This window comes from Pteropus medius, unplaced genomic scaffold (assembly GCF_902729225.1).
Source record: "Pteropus medius unplaced genomic scaffold, Ma_sr-lr_union100, whole genome shotgun sequence".
In the NCBI taxonomy this organism is placed as follows: domain Eukaryota; kingdom Metazoa; phylum Chordata; class Mammalia; order Chiroptera; family Pteropodidae; genus Pteropus; species Pteropus medius.
Genome location: NW_024347791.1, coordinates 11,627,519 through 11,653,424, shown reverse-complemented (window position 1 = coordinate 11,653,424; position 25,906 = coordinate 11,627,519). Strand labels below are relative to the sequence as shown.

At 36.8% G+C, this 25,906-nt stretch overlaps 1 long non-coding RNA gene across 1 annotated transcript in view; it reads left to right on the top strand.

Annotated features, from left to right (window-relative positions):
- The first annotated feature begins 394 nt into the window (after window positions 1–394).
- The window catches only part of LOC120614994 (uncharacterized), a 45,049-nt gene continuing 19,537 nt past the window's right edge, over window positions 395–25,906 (top strand). Inside the window, exons 1-2 of the long non-coding RNA XR_005656172.1 lie at window positions 395–10,186; window positions 12,157–12,243. This is a non-coding gene — a long non-coding RNA (uncharacterized LOC120614994). The remainder of the gene's footprint in view (window positions 10,187–12,156; window positions 12,244–25,906) is intronic.

Below are 25,906 nucleotides of genomic sequence, written 5' to 3'. Positions count from 1 at the left end.
CAACCAAAAGCAAGCAGATATAGATATAGTAATATCTGAAAAAAGTTAAGGCAAAAACATTGCTACAGATAAAGTAATTTCATATAATGAAAGGTTCAATTCACTAGGAGGATCATTTTAAATTAGTACTGTGGAAGTGATTAAGCAGCCCCCATATTTTAGGAAGTTAACACAGTTCCAAATAACCCATATATCAATCAAGAAATCCTCATGGCTCCTAGAATATAAGTAGAACTGAATACTAGTGAAATACTTAATAAAATTAATGAATTTTAACTAAAACAGTAGTTGTGAGAAATTGATAGACTTAAATTTGTCTAGCAAAAGGTTGGGATAAATGAGAAGAGCATCTAAATATATTAGAAAAATAACAATCTCAAAGGAAATAGAAGGAAATAAAGATTGGAGAATAAAAAAATCAAAAGTTTATTTTTGAAAAAAGACAGCAGTGACAAACCTGGCAAAAGTTAATTAAGAAAAAAAAACAGGTGCACATACCCAATATCAGGAGTGAAAAACCATTTCTGTTGTGACATTAGATATATTATGAACAACTTAAAGCCTGTAAATTTGTAACATTTAGAAGATATCCAGCTTATCAAAATAGACAAAAGAATGATTCTATAGCCATTAAAATAATTGAATCTGTATTCCTAGAAAGAAAATTCCAGGCCTAAACAACTTCTTTTGTGAGTATTGCCAAACAGTCAAGAAATAAATAATTTTAAACATAAGTCCTTCCAGTGAATAGAAAAAGAGGGAATAGAAAACGTGTTAGTTACTCCCTAACATTTTATGAGATCAGCAAATATACCTGATACCAAATGATGGTATGAGAAAGGAAAATCACAAGCCAATTTAACTTTGGAACATAGACACAAAATCCTAAGCTAAGTAATTAGACAAATCCAGCAAAAGATGAATTATCACGACCTGGTCAGGTTTCTGCCAGGAATCTAAAGCTGTTTTTACGTTAGAAAAACTGATCCATCACATAATCAAATTAAAGGAGATTTAATCATAATTATCTCATCAGGTGTTGAAAAGCATTTGCTAAACATCCAGTATCCATTCATTATAAAAATTCTCTTAACAAACTAGTTTAAAGGGCACTTCATTAACCTAATTAAAGGGGTTATATCAAACATCTGCAGCGAACATAGTGATAGATACTTGAAAACTTTCACTTTGAGTCTGGGGAAAAGACAAGACTTGCTTTTCAAGTCAAAACTTTAGCCTCAGATAATAATGTATATGTAGAAAATCGGAAGGTATCTACAAGCTATTAGAATAAGAGAATTTAACAAAGTTTGTTACATGCAAAAATTGCTATAGAAAAATTAATTGCATTTTTACATAGCAGCAACAAACATGGAAATTTATAAAACTATTATTAAAATATCAACAAATATTTAATATTTTGAAAGCAGTTTCACAAAAGATGTTCAAAACTCTGGAGAATATTGTCAAATTTTACTTAAAGAAACCAAAGAAGACTTAAAGTGGTATTCCATGCTCAAAGACTGAGATTTAATGTTGTAAATACCTTTATACCCAAATGATTTGTAATTTTGATGCAGTCTTCATCAAAATTCTTGATGGTGTTGGGGTTTTTTTCGGGTAATTGACAAGCATATTTTAAAATGTATATGGAAGTGCAAAGGACCAAGAATAGCCAAGGCACTAAGAAGAGTGATGTAAATGACTTACCCTGTCTGCCAGTTATCAGAAGATAACTATAGTTATTAAGGTAGTGTAGCATTTTGTTACATGGAGCCTGGTTATATAGTCCTGCCCAGCAGTGGAGAAAGGACTACTTTTCAATAAATGGTTCTAGGACAGTTGGGTTTTTTTTTGTGTGTAAAAAAACTTTGGTACCTAGAATTGGTTGTAGGTTTCTTAAAGATTGACATATTAAAGGGAAAATTACAACACAATACAATATATAAGAATATAATATAGAGAATATCTTCAAAATATTGGGGTAGGAAAGGATTTTTAAAATAAGACTCAAGCAGCTTTAACTTCAAAGGAAAAAAGTGAATAAATCTGAATACATTAACATGTTACCTTTTCCATCAAAAGCAGTAAAGTGTGCAGACACAAGCCTCAGATTATGAAGAGATAGTTGCACCACAAATAATGTCTAAAGAAATAGTACAGTCATCCCTTGGTATCCATGGGGATTAGTTCCAGAACCCCCTGTGGATACCAAAATCCATGGATGCTCAAGTCCCTTATATAAAATGGTGTAATATTTGCATATTACTTACACACATCTTCCCATATACTTTAAATCATCTCTAGATTGCTTATAATACCTAATAAAATATAAATGCTAGATAAATAATTATACTGTTTAGAGAATAATGCCAAGAAATAAAAAGTCTGTGTACGTTCAGTACAGACAAAACCATTGTAGGCCTAACTACAATAGTATACATTAGCAACAACGTAAGTTTTTTCTCCCTAATATTTTTGATCTGCAATTGGTTGAACCTGAGGACGCAGAACCTACAGATATGAAGGGCTGACTGTATTCAGAACATCTAAAGCACACCGATATGTCAATGAGAAAGACATACAATCCAATAGAAAATAGGCAAAAAAACTTGAACAAATAATTCACAAATAAGGAATCTACATGGTCAGTAAACATAAAAAATCCTTGGACTCCTTTGTAATAATAAATTAATGAAATTGCATTATACAACTTCTGAATTGGCTAACATAAGGAAGTTGATGACAGCAAGTGTTGACAAAATAGGAAGTAATGGAAACCCTTATCCTGCTAGTTGGGGTAAAATTAGTAAAACCTCTTTGGAAAACAGTTTGACATTCTTTAACAAATTTGAAGATGTTTATGCTCTATAATACTGTTGCATTATGATGCGGTAGTTGAGTACAGATTCTGCTGCCAACATTTAACATCGTGGATAGGTTCTGTGACTTTAAGCAGAATGACATATAATGAAACCAATTTTACCATAGGCTAATGGATATAAACATGAGTTAAGTTCCTATGGCATCTCATCAACATTGTTACAAAACAATATCGAACGAAATGAAGTTATTCAAGGACCTGCTGTACACGGGTTTGAATCCCATCTTTCTAATTCTATGACCTTAAGCATTTGACTTTATACATAAAAAAGTAAGATTTAACCACCCCCCACGCTCCACAAGAACCACTTTTTGCCTTCACAGGATTTTTGTGAGGATTAAATGAGTTAAGCTTTATGAAATGTTTGGAATATTACCCTGAACATAATAAACAGTATAAAGTGTTTGCTATCATTGTTACTGCTATTATTGTTATTAATTTACATTACTACCTACAAAAGTACTTCTACATGTGTACACTAGATAATCTTATGTACTCATGGAGGATTAGGACACTAAACAAGTATGTTCATCTAAGAATTATTCTAGCAGCCCCAAGCCTGAAACAATCCTACTGTTCCCCAACACGAGAATGGATAAAAAAATTACGGCACATGAAACTGAATGAACTACAGCTTCTTGTAACTATAATACTGATTGAAAGAAAGAAGTCACATACAAATACATACAGTATGAATCTATCTGTATGAAGTTCAGATACAGGCAAAACGAAACAGTATTGTAAGGGATGCAGATATTAGTGGTAAACCTACGAAGAGAAGGAAATGACAGCAATTAGGAGGATGTTTCCCTCCAGGGGAGTGACTAAGGTTGTGATTGGGAATAGACACAGGAGAGACTTCTGGGGTCTTGGGTGGCAATGCTTTATATTTTGACTGAGTGATATTTATAATAATGTTTATCATTACTCTTGGCTCCTCTCCCCCACCATGGCAGATTGGGCCTTATTAAAGAAGAACACTTCACTATTGAATATGATGTTGGATTTTTAAAAATGCGGATTACTGGGTACCCACCCTGAAGATTCAATCAAGTAGGAAAATAATTATTTTAATTTAGGCTCCGCCACAGGTTTTCTTTCATTTAGCATAATTGGCTCCCTTCTTGCAGCACAATCCATTTCTTCACAATGCTTCATGAACTCGTTCAACAGGTAATATAAGAACACACTTGTTTGAGAGGGAAAATAAAGATAATACTTTTGTGTTTTCACTTGTTGCTTTATTTTTTATAACAGTATGTAACACTTTTTACTTTCTAGATTTGGCACCATTTTACATAATGTTTCAAAAAAAACACTTGGTTTTGCAGTGAACAACACTTGAAGGTTGTTTGCATTTTCTCTTTGGCCTCTAATTTATTCTTTTGGTAAGAGATCTGATAGAGGAAAAGACTAGGGGACCTTTGTAATGTCAGTTAGATTCACATAAAATCATTACATTTGAAGAGGCTGGTAAATTTAAAAGTCTAACCACATGTTTCATCCTTTCATTTTCAGAATTTATTTGCTCAAGAAATGCATCTTGACTCAAGATGAGTGCATTTGAAACCCAAATGTACTTATTCCAACTAGTTTAGTGTTCTGGATTATCTCTGAGTTTACTAGAACCATGCAGAAATGCCAGGCTCAATTAGCAATTATTAATAGGCTTTAATAAATGATTATTGTTATACAAACTATAAGATTAATTTGTGCTATTTGAGGAGAGAAATCATAGAGTTCAATGCTAGATACCTGAAATAGTACACCCCTTTTCAGAGCTTCAAATCATCACAGTGCAAAAATTGATTAGAGCTGAATGTTGAATAATTGTTGCTAAGCAACTTTAAAGAATGACAATCTGCATAGTAATGACACAGCTAGTGAATACTGCCGCTCACGTTAGATGAGTGAAAAGAGAACCAAGCACCAGGGTAAAATTTTAAATTTAAAACATATATCAAATGAACTTGTAAGACAAGCTCACTCAAAAGCAATTTGATTTTAAAATATGATTAAACAAAAAGATTATGGTAAAAACATTTGAATGAACTGGATTTGAATTACTTGATATTTTAAACCAACTTTTCTAAATTTAGAAGGAGAATTTTATCTCAAAGCTTAGCTTTATGAAATATGTTAGGGGCACCTTCTGACTTCCAGAGTCAAAGAGACCTCACATCATTTATTCCATTGCCCCAATCTGTCTTCCTATAGAGAATGCAAGTTCTATAGGGGTAGGAATTTTGTCTTGTTCACTGATGTTTCGTCACTACTTAGAACAGTGTCAGCCACATTGCAACAACTCTGTAAATATTTGTCAAATAAAATAATATGTAAAATAGTATATCAATCAGAGCCTACTCTGGAGACAGCAACCACCATTAATTTGAATATACCAAGTTTAATATAAAAAAAGTATAAATAGAATAGGGAAGTAACTTTGGAGATAGAAACAGAACACTAAATGATACCCTAGGGCTGAGAGTAACCAAGGAAGGACAAACTTTGAATAAAAGGCCTTCTCCAAGGCTGGGATTCAGAGCTCACTGGAGAAGGTGTGGTTGCAGCCCACAGTCTAGCAGAGACCTTTGTGTGTTGCTCAGGCTATAGCTAGTCTGCATTTGCTGGACAAGCAGGAAACTACTCTCTGGGGGTTGGCAGGCAGGCCTGAAGAGGAATTGGGGTGTTGGGATCCTGCTCATCGGCAGGGCAGTGTATACCGTGGCGTGTGCAGTGTGCGTGTCTGGAGGGCTTTGGAAAACAACTTACAGAGTGCAGGCAGGTTGGGGCTGGCATTAGGCAAACAGAGTGAGGCAGGGCCTTGGAAACCTACGTGTGGGCAGAGTGCCAAGGGGCCTGGGATGCTCAGTGTCCATGTTGGGAGGGCCACGTGAAGTGATCACCAGTCCAGGCAAGGCTACAAGCTTGACAAGAGACTGCATCCTGGGTGTGCTGCTGGGGAGAGTACCACTGGATATCCCAACACATGCCCCAGAAAAAGCAAATGTTTCTGCCGTTTTGCCTGCTAGAAGCTTTCCTAGCTTTGCATGTGGCCACATCACCTGGTGCTCCCTTCTACAGGTGGATCTTCTTGGTAGAACATCAGTGCAAGGTCACCAGAGTGGGTTTCTAGTTTGGGTTGTCATTCAGATTTTCAAGGCACAATAGCTTTAGCTAGCACAGTGTTTACTGAGCTTTAGAAAGGATCCAGAAGAGAGAGTGCCCAGAGCAACAGCATCACAGAGGCCTTGGGTGCAGCTTCTGACATCCCCAATCACATGCATTGGGTATGTTTTGGTCACATGAAATGAAAAGAAGCTGAAGTGAACGTGGACCATGTCAGCATAAGGAAGCCACAGGGTTTAGGATCCCAGAGCCTAAACACTTTGCTCACCCCCTGGCCCCTACTCTTTATTGCAGCTACAATCCATGAATGACAGATTATACAACAATCTCGACAACTAGGTACAGCATACTTGGAAACATTTGTGGATCCCTCATTTAACCCCAATGGATATTTCAAAAAGTTTGACTAAAGCTCAAACTCTGCTCAAGCGTCCCTGAAGCTGGAGTGAGATTTATAGTCCAGCTGTTCTTTCCTTTCACCAGGTCACGTGTAGAATCCTGGCTGAAAGGGAGCCTGGCAAATGCAGTTTTTAGCCACTCCAGCATCTATAGTTCAGGAAGCCAAACAAGGAGAATGTTGGAACAGATGCTGTGTGGACCAGAACACAGCATTACCACACTGTCTAACTGCGTAAAGAGAGTCAGGTGATGGGCCTATAAAACCACCCCCCGAAGTTGTGACTTTGGATAAATCATACACTGACTTGAGTTTTCAGTTTCCTCTCTGCCACAAGAGAGATTTGGACTGTATTGCTTTAGCAATTAGTCTAACTGTAACATGTAATTCCATAATTTCGGGCAAATCTATTTCAAATTTGCTGAGCTTCAGCACCACAGAAGACACATATAAATAGACTGTGCATAGCTGATGCCTTTAAATTGGAAATTCATCCAACGTCAGAACTTGAGCTCTTTCGTATCTTTTCGTATTTGTGCTATTTTCAGATTTGTGAAGTATTTTCAAGGGGACTTGTACAGTCAGTTGACTTTAACTCATATTCATAATATTTGATTTTATAAGCTTAAAATCTCTAAGGATATTTTAAATTATTTTGGACATATTTAATTTCTGGAAAATATGATGTTTATAAAGAAAATACATACAAATAAAATATTGTGTCAAGTGGCATTCATCAACTTTTGGGGTAAAAGTGAACCTCAATGGGACTTATGGGACCTACAGGCCTGGTAAAGAGAAGTGTCAGATCATTACCTTCTAAGTAAAAATCCGCGAAGGAACTTTGGTATACATACAAACGAAACAAATCAGTGGCTGAATATCAACCATGTAACCATTTATTTACTACTTTGGGATCTTTCTCTTTGGCTTAGCTTTTCTCACAAATTTGTTTCTTAAACTCTTTGCTATGCTGTAAGAATGGTAAAGTTCTATTTATTTCATTATCTCTTTGAATAATATAAACTTCAGAGAGACATTGAAGAGGCATAGTGGTTATAGAAGCAGAACTGAGAGATGCTTTGATTAATTAGAAATGAAAAATCTCACTGACATGTGATATTCACCTCACTGCAACAGTCATCAAAAAACAAAAACAAAAAACCCAAGTCAGTTAAGCATATTTTTATAAACTTAATGGGCCAAACAAAACCTAATGTGCCCAAGCCTAATGTGTGTAATGGTCCAGATTTCAGCAATAACTAAGAAGAGATCAAAAACCGAAACATACTTTGGCAAATTATTTTGAATATTCGTCCAGGGGTAGTTTATCTTCTGCTTCTGAGAGAGGGATTGATTTTGGAAAATAATCAAATGTAGCCAATACAGTAGATAATTAATCTGACAGTATACTACACATTGCTTATTATTCAAAATGATAAATAGACTGATTTCCTGTGCAGTTGAAACCAGTTCTTTTGATGAGTGGGACCCGTAATTGAAAAAGCTCATACACTGAGAATTTTGTGTTTCTATTTTTGCTTTCACCATTCTTCACGTGCTACCTCTAATTCCTAGCTCTCTCAGCTTTGAAACTAGTAAGCTAGGTTATAATTTTTGAATGATCTACTTCTCGACCTCTCGCTCTTTTGGCTAGTTCCTTTTCAGTTTTATAGTAATAACATCCATGATGGAAGAGACCAACACATGCTTCTACCTGAAAAGGTCTGAGAACCTTTATTGACTGGCTAATGGAGAGAATGTGGGGAAGCCAGAGGACCTGAGGCTCAGAAGAACCATTTGAAACCTTAGCACCCTCTGGGGTGAGTAATTACTAAATGAGTCCCTTTATTTGTTGACCTCCGTGACATAACAACAAATTACCAAACCTTCCTGAGGTCCACAGGTCTATTACTTTTACACTCAGAAAATGCTCAGTGATTCAGCTATTTTGGCTTCATCGAGTGTGGGGCTGAGCAAATATTTCATATTTTATGACTTTCACTCTAAAACTGTTACCACAAAAACAGTCCTAAGATATAAAAGATGGCAAATTCATAATTGCATAGTGTCTTATCCCTAAAGGAAGGTCTGAAAGGGGGTGTTTCAAGATTGTATAAAATGAAAAGAGTGGAGTAAGTAGCACCAAAGAAAAGTGGCAACATAAATACCATTAGGGAGACTTAAAATGCAGCCCCAAAATAAGAGGTTGTGTCTGTGAAGATGATGGCAGCCAAGGAAAGATTCATAGGAAGAAGGTTTCTTTACCAATTGATTTCTGTTTAAGGATTGTCCTGATGTTTGCTTTGGTGACAGGAGAAAGACAGAAAGGGGTGAAATTTAGCAGAGAGTCCATTATTACTATCATGCCAGATAAAAAGTGACAGGACATTTGTCAACTAAGGAGTTAAAGTAAAAATAGGGACACTAACTCAACATAGTGGGTTCATGTAAGGAAAGTCACATAGCAAAAAATGAAACATTCAGACTCTGGGGTGATATTTGAGCAGCTGGGAAGGAATCTTAGAGTCAGGCTTGCTAGATTTAGTAACAACAACAAAAAAATAACAATGAACAAAGACAGGACATTCAGTTAAATTTGAATTTCAAATAAACGAAAAAAATTCTGTGTATGTGTGTAGTGTTTTTAGTCAGTCTCAATGGATATACTAAGTGAATCAAGTTTAAATGTATATCCTGTATGCGACATCAAAGAAACCCAAGGCAGTCCCTAGGAAGGCATGGAGGCAGGACCACACTGGGTGGGAGGAACCTGATGCTATGGCATTGACTTTGGCAAAGAGGGTAGGTAGCAGCAACTGAAAGGGGGCAAGAGGAGGAGCCCTTGGAAAATGCTAGGTTCCCCACAATCCTGATGTGTCCTGTCCTCCTTCACGGTGGCTATCCTACCTGGCTGGAGGCATAGAGGACAGGAGTTTTATATTAAGCATCTATATTAAATATCTCAAACTCAAAATATAATTGAGACTGGGCAGTCATCAAATGTGTGTGTGAAGCCAAGTGGCTGTTCTCATCTACTTTTCTGCACACATGAAGATTTTTCTGGTCTATCTTTCATTTTCTTATTTTTGACAGGACATGAGTACCAAAAAATATTTTTCTTTCAGAAGAAAAGATAAATGGCAGCTGTTGGGGAGACAAAAGGATATGGCGAGGACGATGGGGATCTCCAGCATGTGGGTCTTGTCAGAAGGGGCGGGATCAACATCCATAGCATGTACAATACAAAGAGTAAACCCCAATATAAACAATGGGCTTCAGTTAATAATAATGTATCAGTACTGGCTCACCGATTGTAACCAATGTCCTACACTAATGCAAGATACTCATAATGAGCAAAACTGCATGCAAGAGGGTACAGGTGGGAACTCTACTTTCTGGGAAATTTTTCTGGAAAGTGTCTTAAAATGTAAAGTGTACCATTTTTTTTTAGATGTTATTGAGCCAGGTATATAAAAATAAAATAATAGAAATACTATGTATATACATGACAGCATTAGTGAAACATGGTGTGACATAGTATTTTCCATTCAAAGCTTATAGTAGAAAAATTTAGTAAACCAAACCTCCTGTGTCCCTTGCTATGGTGGCTAATTTGAGCCTCCTCAGTCACTTATTTTCCTTCATGTCCTGTTAAAGTATATCAATTTTTAAAAATGAGTTTTGCTGCTAGAAAATCTTTGAAATTCACTGTGATTTTTTTTTTTTAATTTTAAGTGAGAATAGAAACTATCTGAAGATTTTAAGTTGACCAGGTAATTTAACCATTTATTTCGACTTAGCATTTGGAAGAATGGGATTGTTTTCCTGAAGAATAGATCATAATGCCAGTAAATGGCTTAGCCTTGCTACTCAAAAGATGGTCTGCTGATCTGCATCACCCGAGCGTGTTAGAAATTCAGAATCCCAGGCCCCTACTGCAGTGTGTTGAACCTGAACCTGTATTTTAACCAGATCCTCAAGTGGTTTCCATGCGCGTTAAGTTTAAGAAGCATTAGTATAGCAGTTAGAAATATGGATTATGACATCGGATGGACTTGGTTTTGAGTCCTATCTGTCATACTCTTTCTTCTAACTGGGCTCCTGTGGGCAAGTTACCTAATGTCTGTAAGCCTGTTTTCTTATTTCCAACATGATGGGAGTGAGAATACCTATCTCAGAGGGTTATAGAAGGATGAAATGAGGTCATGCTTGTAAGGATCTTAGCATGCATGTACTTGGCAAAGAGAATGTTGTCATTATGGGCCAATTATTGTCATCTCTAGCAACATCAATGTTAGCAAACACACCCAGGAAGAATTTGAACTTCTTGTGTTAGAGTTTGCCTTTTTAACTTCCAAGATTATGTATGTATGTATGTATGTATGTATGTATGTATGTATGTATGTATGTTTGTTTGTATGTATGTATGAATATTTATTTATTTTCCTAAGGATGAAAGGAGGAAAATATGGGACAGAAAGAAGAAATATCTATGCTTTAAAGCAGGGGCCCTAACCCTTTTTGGCACCAGGGATTCTCCTATGAGAATCTAATGCCTGATGATCTGAGGTGGAGCTGAGACGCTGATGCTAGTGCTGGGGAGCAGCTGCAAATACAGATGAAGCTTCACTTGCTTGCTGGCAGTTCACCTCCTGCTGTGCGACCTGGTTCCTAACAGGCCATGCATAGACTGGTACAGTCCACGGGGTTGGGGACCCCCACCTTAAAGGAATAAGCATGCAAAAGTCGCTTCTCAGATAGCTGGATTCTTTCTTTCTATTTGTGGAAATAATTGGCTTTGTTCTCCTGGAGCTCTGCATAAAAACCAAGTGAATCAATCTGCTATGGATTGACACCATGTAAATGAATTCATTTAGCTCTCATTTAGTTCACATGACTTGTTAGCTACTCAATCTGACTTTCCTTTCACACAGAAAGAAATATCAGGGCCCTCTTCTAGTTCTATTAGCAGCAAAGTCCCCATGTGTCTCAGCATTGGAACCTGTTCCCTGGCACTGGTTTTCTTTTGGATCCTACTATTACTAGAAGATATTTTATGCTAAAATTATTTATTTTAAATGTTTGTTTGTTTATTTAATGGTGTCATTGGTTAACGAAATCCAGTAAGTTTCAGCTGTGCACTTTAACAGTAAGGCATACATGTATATGTATATATACATATACATATATATATATATTTACACTGCGTGTTCACCTCTCAGTTAGATTTCTTTATGTCACCATATATTTGACCCCCTTTATCCCATCTACTTCCCCCCTCCCCCTACCCTCTGTTAACCACTAGTCTATAAAATAATTTCTTTAAGGTGGGCAGTTTAGGAAGTGGAATTACATCTCATCTAACCCAAACTCAATTATAGGAAAGGTATTTACATTAATCATGCCTCTTTTATTCTCTGTATATCTAATGTTTTGATATCTTGAGGCCTGCTGACTCTGGAAAATCTCTCCCTCCAGGGGCTAGCCAGTTCCTACATACAGTAAACAGTAACCCCATGAATGTGCCTTTTAAATGCAAACCAGCCAGTCCAGAGATCACACTCACTCTCATCTCCTCTATCCGGCTTTCATACACTGGGCCACACTGTCCACCTGCCCTAATCACCCCAGGACCAGGTACTAGACAACTAGGGACAGCACCTACACCCCAGAATCCACTGAAATTATTCACACTAGCCAGTCCTAAGCCTGCTCACCTAGCCTTGCCTGTTTCTTCCCACAGAAACCACAACAAAGATCTTTGTCCACGCTTTCCTCCTGCTCCTTCAGCCTCCCGACCAAGCCTGGTGCTTCCCCACATGGCCCCAAGGTGTGGCATGCCCACTTATCTTGGGAAATGTGATATACTGTGATATAAATGTGATGTATTCAATGGCAATTATCTCCTGATTGATTGGCCTCACCATACCTGAGTAATAATAAAACCCACATTTTTAAAACAGTGCTTTTAAATGTGTTTTACAGAAGACTCTATTTGACAACAGAGTAATCTGTTCCATGCAGCCAAATGAATACTTGCTGTAATATTAGAAGTCAGGGGGAAGGATTTTTAAAATTTACAGAATACACGATGAAGTCTATCAGAGAGAATAGGGAGCTGAGAAGGTCATGTAACTCAGTATAGATTGGGCTAGAGCTTGCTGTGCCACTAACATTAAGCCAGGACAAAAGAAAGCTCACGTGTTTCCTGGAACTGCAGTACCCTTGTCTGAGGAGCGAGGAAGAAAGCCCGGGAGCGAGAGAAGTAAACAACTCTACTCAAAGAACAACACAGCGCTTGATGGACGACCAGAGCTATGCTCTGATAATTCTACTATAACTTTCTGGCCAAATCTACTGGAAACTGGGATTCTTAACTCTTCTAATCTTCTATAATCTTACGATGTGTGAAAAAAGGAAAAACTCAGTTCTCTTGAACATGAAATGAGGCTCATCATTTTTTTTCTCATAACATTTCTAAGATACATAAAATAAATTAAATCCTAGACCCTGAGGCAAGGGTTTATTTGGGAGGTGATTCAAAGAGGTATGGTGAGGGGATGGAGAAGTGAGATGGGGACAGAAAGAGAGACACCAACACTCACAGTGAAGAGAGGTCATTGCCGTGGGTGACTGGGCCGTGTCTGCTGGGGCTTCTAAAAGAAGGTGTAGAAAAAGATCCTGAGAATTGTCTCTCTGAGGTTTGGGGAATAAGTATTTTTTCAATAACAACCTTCTTTCATTGTTTGAGGGGCATCTCAGGGCCCTTCTAGTCCCTTGTGCAGGCTGCCAGAAAAGCCCTCAGTTAGAGAGATGAAAAGAAGACAGGGGGGTGTGAGGGAACTGCCTGAAGATGGTGTCCCTAATGGCCTGAGTGCCGGGTGGCAATCTGTCTGGGATAAACAGGCTTAAAACTCGTCACTTTAAAATGTAAATTAATGTACAATTGTTTTGAATAATTATAGTACTCCATCTTATTATTATTAGAATATAAATATTCATTATATATATTTGCACACACAATATTATATATTTTCATATATCTTTTAAACATGATGCGTTGCCATGTTATTTTCCATTCAGATCTCTATGGTAGATTCAAAAATTATTGAAAACCATTGGCTGAAGACTAGCAACCAAACACTAGCATGATATCTGAGTTCCTCATAATCTCCCCAGCTTTGTCTTTCCCCTCCATGTCCTATCCCTCCTGTGATTATCCAACAGGAAAAAATCCTTATAGTGTTGTTTCATACTCCCTTGTGACATGCCGGTTCCTCTTCCTAGACTGTTTTTTTCTGCTTAATAACTTCATCCTACAAGGCCCAATTTAGTCACCTTATCTTCTGTACAAACTTCCCTGGCCGTCTACTGCCAGTAGTTACTCCCTACTTTGTTCCATTGCTACATCTCGAATGCACTTTTTTTTTTTTTGCTTATATCTTATTCTGTAACTATTGATTTATATATGCTTCCCCCATTAGACTGCATGATTGTCCACATTTTATATAATTTATATCCCCATCATCTACCATGAACTTGACACATGATAGGTACTTAATGACTATTATTTAACTAAATTGAACTATATTTTCTTGGATCTTTGTAACAAGCTACATTGCCACAGTTAGGTAGGTAAATTTATTCAGGCTTATAAAGCCAAGGTCAAAAGAAGCGAATCTTTTTTTCCATTGTCGTATGTAGAGTTTGGATTTAATTCTAAAAGCAAAAGAAAGCATTGAAGGGCTTTAAGCAGAGAAGTCACATGATCCAATTTGCATGCTAAGTATATCACTCTGGTATGCTTTCATTTCGATATTAAAGAAAGCTTTGTTCATGGGTGCTGAACCGTTTATACCACACACATTATGCAAAAACAAGTCCACATTATTGAAATCGTCAAGAATGATTAGAAAGAACAATTTAAATGTGGCAAGTCAGACAAAGGAATTATCCTGCCACTGTTGTATTCTCCCATTTGTGAATTTTCTGTTTGGAACTCACGACCCTCCCAAAATAATATTTCAGCTAAAACTTAGAAGCATGTCCTTTAAGTCATTGGCAGAAAACCTAATGACAGTTCACAAGGTAAAATGTCTGTGATATCCTAGTGATAAACTTGTTGGAAGTTTAAAAAATGGGCAGGGTTCTTTTTATTGTGTGTTTTTAGGGCCTCCGGCAGGCTCTGCCAAATGAGCTAAACAGTGAGATGATGGCCTGATCCAATCTTCCCATCCCCAGGAAGGTGAACTAAAGTGTTTCTAAAGCCAGAAAGAACCTCTTGATCCTCCAAGTCTAAAGTCACCTGTCTAGCATTCCCCACTCTGTGACTGTCTCTTGAGTGAATGCCTTTCTAGACCTCTAATTCCCTAGCAGTTGCCTGGGCTTAGACACACCTACTGGAACAATGCCTGAAACACCTGGCATTGACTGGGATTTCAAAATGAAAGCCATTCTTCAAAGAAAGCTGAACATAAACTTTAAATACATTTTACTACATTATTCACGTAGAAGGGTTTCCCTAATTTCGGGCGCTTTGTTTGGTGACAATATGAAGGAGGTATCACGGAGAGGGGAAGGAATCAGTCAGATCTGCTGCTGTGTGATATCGGTCGTGTTTAAATTCTGACTCCAGTTTTGTCATTTATAACATGAGGATAGGAATACCTGCCATACAGGGTTTTTAGGAAGCTTAGAGATGGAGTTTTGCCAATTCTTCGTCTCCGTGGAGTTTATCTTTGTAATCGTGAATAAATAAGTTAGAGTTGCAGTCTTTTTTCTCTTTGGTTTACTCTGTCATCCACCTAATTATACCGCTTCTTTTCTTTTCCCACAACACGTCATCCCTCCCCAGTGGAGATGTCAGAACTCAAGTTCTAAGCTTCCCTAGCAGCTGAGGTATTTTTGATTAGACACTGTAATTGGGGCTTCCATTTTTTTGCTGGTACAGGTCACAGGTCACAGTGCTGGTACGGCTCGTTTTTGTAAGATTGAGTTTCTGAGGCAGAAGAATCCCTGGTGATAGAGCTACCAGTGGATGTTGTAAAGGCAAGTTCCCATGTTCGTGAAATTAGATGGTGTGATTTGAGGCTTTGTTTCCTTAGTTTTAAGAACTCTTCACCTAATATCCTATATTAAGCCTGCCTTTCTGCTTTATCTAGTCAGAGTAGATTCTAGTGGATTCTGTTTTTCGTTTTATTTTGTTGTCAAATAATCTTTTAATTTGAAATAATTTTGGACTCACTGAAAAGTTGCAAACTAAATCACCAAAGTTAGGGAACAGTCCACAAATCACCTATTTCTTATACCAGTTGCAAGTTTAGAGGTCTCCAAGACCACTAAACATGGAGCTTCCAGCTACCCTCGCATGGAGTCTTAGATAGCATTAACCTAATTGGCAACAGTGTTTGACAACACACAGAGTACTGCCAACCAGGGATGCTCATCTGAGCCTTGGTGTTCAGAGGTTTTTTTGGTTACTTAGACCCAGTAGCTATCCACCTGGCTGACCTCAGTCTCCAGCTCCTCAGGAGGCTGAGCTACTAATGTGTGACCTAAAGATTTCACCCTAAATCACATCGTTAGTCTATCCATGTGGCCCAAAGCCCCCGGCTAAACAGACTTTTATTTTAGACAGGACATTATACAGACATATTTGGGTAAGGTTAAATTCTTTACAACACAAAATCTAAATAAAAAATTAAATATACCTCGTAACAGTACTGACATGAAGCTGCTCTTTGGTTGCAGTAGCTACCATTTAAGTGTCTTATCTATTCTGGGCCATTTACAAACATTATTTACAATTGTTGCAGCACTATTTTAAAGTAGCTGTTAGAATATTTTATCGATGAAGTAACTGGGATATTTTATAGAGAAGTGTAAACATACCCAAAGTCACCAAAATTATGTCATTGAGTCACATTTCAGAACCAGCCCTGACACTAAAGCCTGTCCTCTTTCATTTTACTGCATGGACTCCCACAAGGCACTGGTCTTACTACGTGGTAGAGCATTTACCCAGGTCTCTGCAAAGTGTAGATAAGACTGATGGCTATTGCCCACTCAAGTAACTGCTGATTAGACATGAACATTCTTTGGATCAGTCTGCAACTTTGTATTACCCACAAGCATGTGAGCATTTTTTTAAAGAAAAAGTAGTAGACATGTTAATACAATCAGCATTATTATATTGCAAAGTTCTTGCCCCTATAATCTTTTCAATAACTTTTCTTAAGCATATTTGTATTTTATGTCTTTCTCTCTTCACAAACTTCAGTTAGGTGCTTGCTTTTAGTATTTAAAATATTTTATGTTCATCTTTTGTCAATAATCTGATTTTCCACCTCTTTAGCAGACGTCATCAACTTTCCAATGTGTTTGTTTGGATTTGTGTAAGATCATAGTTCATTTTTCATTTTCATTTTGTTTTAGGGAAAACAAAAGATTGGCTCCTCTAGCTTCCCCTTCTGCTTCAGGAACCAGAAGTGTAATCTAAACCATTTACTCAAAAGTATAGCTGATATTATCAACGAGACAATAATGAGAGTTAGAGAGGTTGTGGGGAAAAAGGAACCCTCTTACGCTGCTAGTGGGAATGTAAATTGGTACAGCTACTATGGAAAACAGTATGGAGGTTCCTCAAAAATTAAGACTATCATTACCATATGACCCAGCAATCCCTCTTCTGGGTGTCTACTCTCAAAATTGAAAACATTTATCTGTAAAGATATATGCACCTCGATGTGCATTGCAGTATTATTCACAGTGTCCAAGACATGAAAACAGCTGACATGCCCTTTGATAGATGATTGGATAAAGAAAATGTAGTACATATAGACCATAGAATACTACTCAGCCATAAGATGAAATACTGCCACTTATAAGAATGTGGATGGATCTTGAGATAATTATGCAAAGTGAAATAAACCAGACAGAAAAAGTTGAGAACCATATGATTTCACTCATATGCGGGATATAAAACTGAAAGCAACAAACAAACATGACAAAGAGAGACTCATAGACACAAACAACAGTTTAGTGGTTACCAGAGGGAAAGATGGGGGGAGAAGGGAGGTAGATAAGGGTAAAAGGGGTCAAATATATGGTGATGGAATGAGATTTTACTTGGAGTGGTGAACATGCAGTGCAATATACAGATGATATATTATGTTGTACACTTGAAACCTATATAATTTTATTAACCAATGGCACCCCAATAAATTTAATTTTAAAGAAGTATAGCTGAGCATTGGTGCTGAGAACATCAGGCTCCAGAAACAGTGTTCTCAGTGTTAGGTGGGTTAATTATAAGTGCTCAGCACTGGGCACTGCAGGGAGCTGGTAATGGGATGAAAACTAATACCAGGTCAGACAACACGAACTATATGTTCACAATGATTAAAATAGATTTAAGTAAGCCTAACCCAGGAAGACTGACAGAAAAATCTACACGCACGCATTTTCCAGGAGATAGCAATTGTTAACTCCCGCCCACTGTACTTTAAGATGAGAAAACGGGAGCATAATGATGTTAGGTAGCAATATTGATAACAGTAGTAACAGCAGCCTCTACTTGTTAAGAAGTTCCTGGGTGACAGATGCTGTATCAAACACAGCACATTATATCATTTACTTCTCACAGTAACCCTGGGATAGAAATGATGGTAGCCTTTCTTTGTAAATTGAGGGCTGAAGTTTATAGAGGTTAGTAACTTGCCCAAAGTTACACAACTGCTAAATGATGGAAACAGAATTTTTCCAAACTCATGTGTCCAAACAGAATGTGTCCAAACTCATGCCTCTAACCACTAGGTCCTATATCTGATAAGAAACACATAACCAATAGTGGAATCATAAGAATAATTCATCTTTCCACTGTTACAACCTGATAGAAACCAATATACCTTATGTCTGTTAAGTGCCTTAATATTGCATTAGGAAAGCTATGTTGTCACAAAAGAGCTGGGGCTACCAGTAATCTCCATGGGAGCCTTTTTATGAGGGACTGATGGAGAGAAAGTATATTTTCCTAGCTCTTCAACCGAACCTTCCAGCTTCCACAATTTGTCTTCTTCCAATCCTGTGCTCCCAGATATACTAATGTACAACAGATCTTAAACTTTCCTAAGCCAATAGACACCCTCACACTGATTTTCTTCCTCCTCCTCCTTCCTCTCTGCCCTTAAAAACCTCCAACTGATCGAGCAATTCTACTTCTGGGTATATATCTAAAGGAAATGAGAACAGGATATTGAAGAGATATCTTTACTCCCATGTTCACTGCAGTATAATTCACAATAGTTAAGATCTGTAAACAACCTAAATGTCCATCAATGGATAAATGGATAAAGAAGAAGTGGTATATGCATACAATGGAATATTACTCAGCCATAAAAAAATAAAATCTTACCATTGACTGACCTAGAGGGTATTATGCTAAGTGAAGTAAATCAAAGAAAGAAAGACAAATAATGTATGATAACACTTATATGTGGAATCTAAAAAAGCCAAACTAGTAAAAATGAAGAGTAGAACAGTGGTTACCAGGGGCTGAGGGGTTGGGGTAGGAGAATTTGGGAGATGCTGTTAACAGTACAAACTTGCAACCAATAATTAAATAAGTCCTGGAGATCTAATGCACAGCATAGTGATTATAGTCATCAATACTGTATGATAAACTTCAAATATTCATCTTTAAACTTCAAATAGTATACATTTTCTAAGAGACTAAATCTTAATTGTTCCCACCACAAAAAAGATATAATTATGTGATGTGACAGAGGTGTTAGCTATCGTCACAGTAGAAGTCATATTGCAACACATAAATGTATGAAATGAATACATCGTACTCCTTAAACTTATACAATATTATATGTCAATTATATCTCGATAAAAATAAATTTAAAAAAGGACACAACTACAAGGCAGAGTGTGTTTTTATGAATAGCAGAAGTAAGAACTGTGCTGAAATATATACTTAGAAAAAGGGCATTAATAGTGATTTAGGGTAGATGAAGTTAGGGATTTTTTTCTCAATCTTTGTTTTAATCTCCCAAATGCTAATATATTATATTACATAATCTTTGTAAAAGAGTAAAAAACTTCTAAACTCTAATAATGTAAACAATAAATATATCCCATAATACAATTTCTTCAGAAATTTGCAGGCTTTGCTCTGTTGTCATTTAGTTTTCTTTTCTTGCTTATTGAGAGGTCTGAGACCATTCTGATTTCTAATACTTTGTGAATATAGAGAATGTTGAAGATGTTTAAAAGCAGATTCTGAAAGTACAACACTCATTGGATGGATGAACCATGATTCAATATATTTTTTCCTCCTTGGCCTGCAATACACTGCAAAACTCAGTGATGATTTCCCGAGTTGCAATGACAGGAAAATGTGGAGAGAGGTTTGGAACCACACTGTCATTTATCACAAGCTGGACAATAACTGAATTAGTGAAAGAAGACCCACAAATATAATTATGATTTTTACAAAATGTATTTTATCATCTCTTGTACACATTACATCTTGCAAGCCCAAGTCAAATGCTTGCTTACCTTTCAGGGGGCATCTACTAAGTGCCAAAGTATATTCCTGGTGTGGAAGATTCAACAGAATGTAGGATATAAGTGGTCTCTACTCTCATAGAACTTATCTTCCTTTATCTGGATTTCTCTGATGGCACTATTGTTTTTGTGATTTGTGAACATTTCATTCTCCTATTAGACACTGAGTTGTTTGATTCTGGCTTCAATTTACAGCTTATCAGGGTTTCCCTATGTCACTTATCTCAGTGCTTACTTAACAGCTACAAATGATCCATGTGTGTGGAATCAATGAATGAATGACTTTTCCCAGAATGCTTTGGTGGTGGAGTAATACAACAAGCTTCTCTTCTACTAAATCGACAAAAACAAAAGTAATTATCATCTCTTGGAGTCATATTAAGACGTTGACACCAAAGAAACCATTAAAATTGAATGACAATACAAAAACTAGCCTTAAAAAAGTTTCCTTGGAATTATAAAATACATTTTATGGCTTAATATTAGTGAATCATGTTTATGAGAAAAGAATATAAATGCATAATTCCAAAATGCTGAATATCTATTTAAAATACATTACCATGCACTAATAAAGAATATGTTATAATATTGCTGTAGAGAAAGTTTAAAAAATGTTCTAAATATATCTTTATGATTGATAATGCCTATATGAGGGAAAGCTTTGAAATGATCCCTTACTTTAATTTATTTTATAAAGTTTGTTTCATCTTTTGTAGCAACAAACTCCAACGTAAGTATTTTGAAGAATTAAAATTATCACAAGTTGGACAAACTTAGTGTACCAAGGAAAAGTACAGAATTTGCTGATATTGTCTTCTACCCAGGTACATTCTGCAGTTATTAATTTAGGTTCATTGCTCTCTCTTTGGCCTTTTTTTCTATGCATTTTACCCAATACTGTATTTTCATGTTCTCTTTTATCCAAAATGACACGATTTTTGTATGTTATTTTCATTAATGTATCATGAGTGAGATCTTGAAAATAAATTTTAAGTTAATTAGTAGGCCTACTTAACTGGTTTCCTATAGCAGGTATTTCATTGAACTCTAAATTGTGCTAAATGTTATTCCATTTCTAAAGGATGGAGTTAGGAGAAGAGGCATTATTACGGTTTTATGATTTTATAGAATTTGAGGGTTGTATCGACCTGTTATCTTTAAAACAGATATACGGCTCCTCACATACTTAAGTACCTCACTCTTTCTGGAATTGGGGTGTTTATGTTAGAACAAGACAATTATCAGGTCATAGACACCACTTAGTAAGACTGTTATCTGAAGGGAAAGCAGAGGATGATGAAGTTACAATGGGCTTTATCTTGAATCCAGTAACTCCAAAATGATTTTTCTATCATGAAATGTACTAAATACAGAAAAATGTAAAAAAAATTCCTTCCTATTATCTGATTTACTCTGCAGCCAGATATCCCAGTGATGGTAAGCCCTATGTTTCCCAGGACTCATTCACAATTTGCCCACTATTTTATGAAGGGCCCCTACAAACTCTCAGGAAACCTGAAGCTAGGCCATGATAAACTGCGGCTCTTTTTTTTTTCCTGAGAGCCTTTATTTAATAGAGTCAACAGTTCCCTTTCCTTTCCTAACTAGGTTTAAACTTCCTACTCAGTTTTACACAAAATAACCAAAAAACTTCTCTATATTTTCTGCTTCTAAACTCAGCATGGGCCACTTTGGCTTTCAAGAGAAGATCAAAACAGAAGGAATGTTTCCTGCCGAGAACTGTGAAGGGTCTGAGATTTTACCCTCTTGTAAACCAATGGGTTAACCTGATGCAATTTCATGGATGCTGGCAGAAGACATGAGACTCCTGGGTCAGAGACAAAGGATACTACGTTACTCATAGTAATAGCAGATGCCCTAAGCTATCACCATTTTTCTGTGCTTGTTTCTAGAGATTCAGTTCCTTCAAGAGATATAAAGAGAAGCAGAGGCAGCTGTACATGTGGTAGTCTGTGCTGCAGGAGAAGAACCGAGATTAGGGAACCTGATTGTTTATTGATGGACAAGAAGCATGTTTGCTCTTTGATTCAGGAGGAGACACTTTATATTCTAAAGCTTTTGGCTATAGAAACATTCTTTAATCGACAGATAGTCTAGAACAAAGAACAGTATTTTTGTTGAGAAGATGTGCAGAAACATGAACAACGTACAGAAAACTTTCAACATTCCCCTAGCTAAAACATTCCCAGACTGACCTGAACATTCCTTTCTCCTGCCTACCCTCCTCCCCGGCCTACCTCAGCAACCGCATCAGATTCCAATTGTGTCAGATTCCAAATGCATCAGATTCTTATTCCATAGAAGATTCAAAATCTTCTCTTGTCCTTATGAAGAAGAAGATGAGAGGTTTTCTTTTTTATGCATAGTTTTTATTTCCTCCAAATTGATTTATTTTCATTTTATTATTATATGTTATTATTGTGGTCTCTATCTTCCATGTTGGGAGCTTTCCTGGGCTGCACACTAATAATTAAGGACAAGAGAATAGATAGCTTATTGGAAGCTCTGAACGCATGGGTAGGGCTTGTTGACTGTGGGCTTAACTGTTGGATGATCTCCTTAAGCTACCTGAAAGGAACACTCGATATCAATATGTTTAGGTCTTTCCTCTAGGCTGATCAATTTCCCTAGGTAAATCTTTTTCAATCTTCTGCTTGGATAGTAATAAACTGGCTTTTAGGGTTCTGGGAACACAATGGTGGACGCGCCATGGGACACTCAGCATTCATTCATACATTAACAGTCTCCTTGTTTAAGTGAAGTACTCCCCAAATCACACATCTTTAATTCCAAATAAAACTCAGAATATTTTCTTGTATTTATAGACAGTGTTTTCTCATCTGTGAGCTGCTTGTTCATGTCTTTTGTCCATTTTATTTAGTTGTCTTTTTTTTTCTTTTTAGCAGTTATGTGGGTTCTTGATGCTAGTTCTGTGTCAATTATATGTGTGATAAGTATCTTTCTCCAGATTATAGGTTTTTTTTTGTCATTGCTTTCTGCCTCTGCTGAGCATTACCTTCAATTTATAGCCTTTCTTGATTCCCAGCTTTTTGTAGTGCTGTCTCTGGTCCAATACTCTGCCAATGTGTGTTCAAGGTTTAGTCCCCATCCCCACTGTTCCTCCTAGGCCTTGTACTCCAAGAAGTCGGCATGGTGTCCTTCCTTCTTGGGTCTTGCTTTCAGGAGATTTTAAGAAAACTGACTTCCAAGTTCTCCCATTGATTTAAAAGGATATTTTTTTCCTTGCATTTTTGTAAATTTTGCAGGCAGAGTACATAGTGATTTCTAGCCCACCTTGCCAGAAGCAGAAGTCTATACTAAATTTATTTTTGTTTGCTTTTCTAAATATTCTACCCGTTCTGACTGAAATTTTATAGAAACATTTATTTTAGCAAGGAGTTTTAAATGTAAGATTGAGTTTCTACACGGGGTTTTAAAGTCGTCTTTTTTTTTTTGTGAAAAGAGGAATGCTCTAGCTATGTTCTTGATTTTAAGGCAGCGGTCCCCAACCCTTTTGGTACCAGGGACCCATGCACCTGTGAGAATCTAATGCCTGATGGTCTGAGGTGGAGCTGAGGAAGTGATGCTAGCACCGGGGAGCTGCTGCAAATGAAGCTTCGCTTGCTTGCTTTCCACTCACCTCCTAATGTGCGGCCTGGTTCCTAACAGGCCTCAGACCCATTCCGATCTGTGGCCTGGGGTTTGGGGACCATTGTTTCGAGGGAATCTATACCTCTTTTGAGTATTGTTGAGTTCATTAGAGCTAGAGCTCTAATGTCTTAGTTAATGAGTAATCTTGACAAAGTTGGTGAATTAAGTTAATTTTAAGTGAACGTATTTCCTTTACGATAATATTTTAACCAAGTTTCCTATAATAAATGTTCTTAGCTTCAAAGTTACAAGTTGACAGTCTGAAAATATTAAAACAAAACTTTCAATATTGTAGAGAAGCACTTTGTCTTTCTGAGAAGACAGAAACTCAAATATTATTTTATGTTTATGACAATTGGTATGTACATTTCTAATTTTTTCCTTATCTAACAAGATTCAATAATTGCCTGATGTGTCTTCTCAGAACCCTTTGTCAGGTTTCTCATTCTTTTAAGAGGCTTCACACTAAAGTACCTTATAAAACAGATGTATTCTCTAGCTAAGGCTGAGTTAAAGAATGTGAGGCTTATAGTTTTCTGTTACCGCAGGAGAAATAGGTACATTTAAAAATTACTTAAAGAAACTCCTTCCTGAGGGAAAAAAAGAAACAAACCCACACAGGTTAATGAAACTAGAGGTCAAAATGCTAAGGTAGCAATAAACCTAAATAATAAAAGCTTTGAGAAATTATAAGATCAAGATACTTGTTTAAAAATCTTACCTTCATTTCTTTCAGAAATTCATCTCAGTGAATTATTAAAAGCATAGGATAATGCCATTGTAATTCTAAAATCTTATTTACATTAATTATATTTGACAAATGGGATGACATTTTCACCCCATAAATCATTTCTAACACTGGAGAAATTTTACCCCCAACAATAGTCCCCAAGTAAGGTCCTTAGTTTCCTTCAGATGTCTAAGGGCAATCTAATGCATAAGGGCACACACAGAGGTTGGTGTGTGTGACTTTCTATTGCTATGTACTTAGCACAGTGATAGACGCTGCTGGTGGAAATAAACTGTCATGGGGCTGAAGGCTACAAAAGAGCTACTCTCTTGTGATTCAAAAATTTGCATTCTTGTTGAGGCAACAACATAAACAAATGAAATAAAATGAACTGGGAAGTGGTTCTTAAACTTTAGAGTGCATGTAAATCATCTATCATGTATATAAAATGCAGATTTTATAGACTCCTACCTATTCTAGGCTCCTACCACCAGAGATTGATTCAACAGATTCGATTTAAGGCTCAGGAATATGCATTTTAGAAAATGCTCCAGGTAATTCATTTTGAGGAATATTACAATTATAGCTTATAATCAAGTACCCAATAAAGGATATTTTACGCCCAATATCTGTCTGGGAAGACTTCAAGGAAAAGGTGTGTGTGGGCGGGGGTGGGGTTGGGGGTGGGGGTGAGTCTTAAAGCATGATATGAGCTTTTATGTCTGGAAAAAAGAGGTGAGACTTTCACATAAAGAAAAATGTCATGAGTCAGGGCCTGGAGATGGGACTGAAGTGTGAGAAGGGACAATGAGGACAGATTTTCCTGAGGTACGGAGGTCACGATGGGATGCACTAAATACTTGTTGGATACAACCTTAGTCGTGGGAGCTTATTATCTGCAGATTCAAAGCATTAAGTGAAAGTTTTTACTCCCCCATCCCATTCCCTACTGAAAGCCATAATCTCTTTCTTTGTCTCTAGGCCTCTTTTTTAGAAGTATGTAATCCTATCTTATTGTAATTCATGGGTTCATTTTGTCTTCCTTATTAGATCCCAGAGTTTTTGAGGGCAGGTCCTTAACATATTCATCTTTCCAGTTTTTTTTTTTTTGTATTATATAATGCTATGCACAGAAGTGGTGCTTAAAACATTTGTTTAAAAAATCAATTGATAACATTGTCACTTTATTAATGAGTATATGTCATGTGCCAGACACTATGTTAGATACTTTGTATTTAATAGCTTACTTAGTTTTTGTAAATCTAGTATTAGGTAGGCATTGCTATTTATATATTTTAGGAAAGGATACTGGAGTTTGGAAAGTCAAGTAGTTGTCTGTAGTCACACAGCTACTAAGGGCAGAGGCAGAAAGAGATGTAGGGCTGGAAACTATCTGACTCAAAAGATGTACTCACTCCTTCACTGCTGGATGGAACAAAGACATGGATGAATGAGTGAGTGATGGGGAGGGTCAAAGTAAGTAATTCATCTTAAGTGAGTGAGAATAAATGAGATTTTA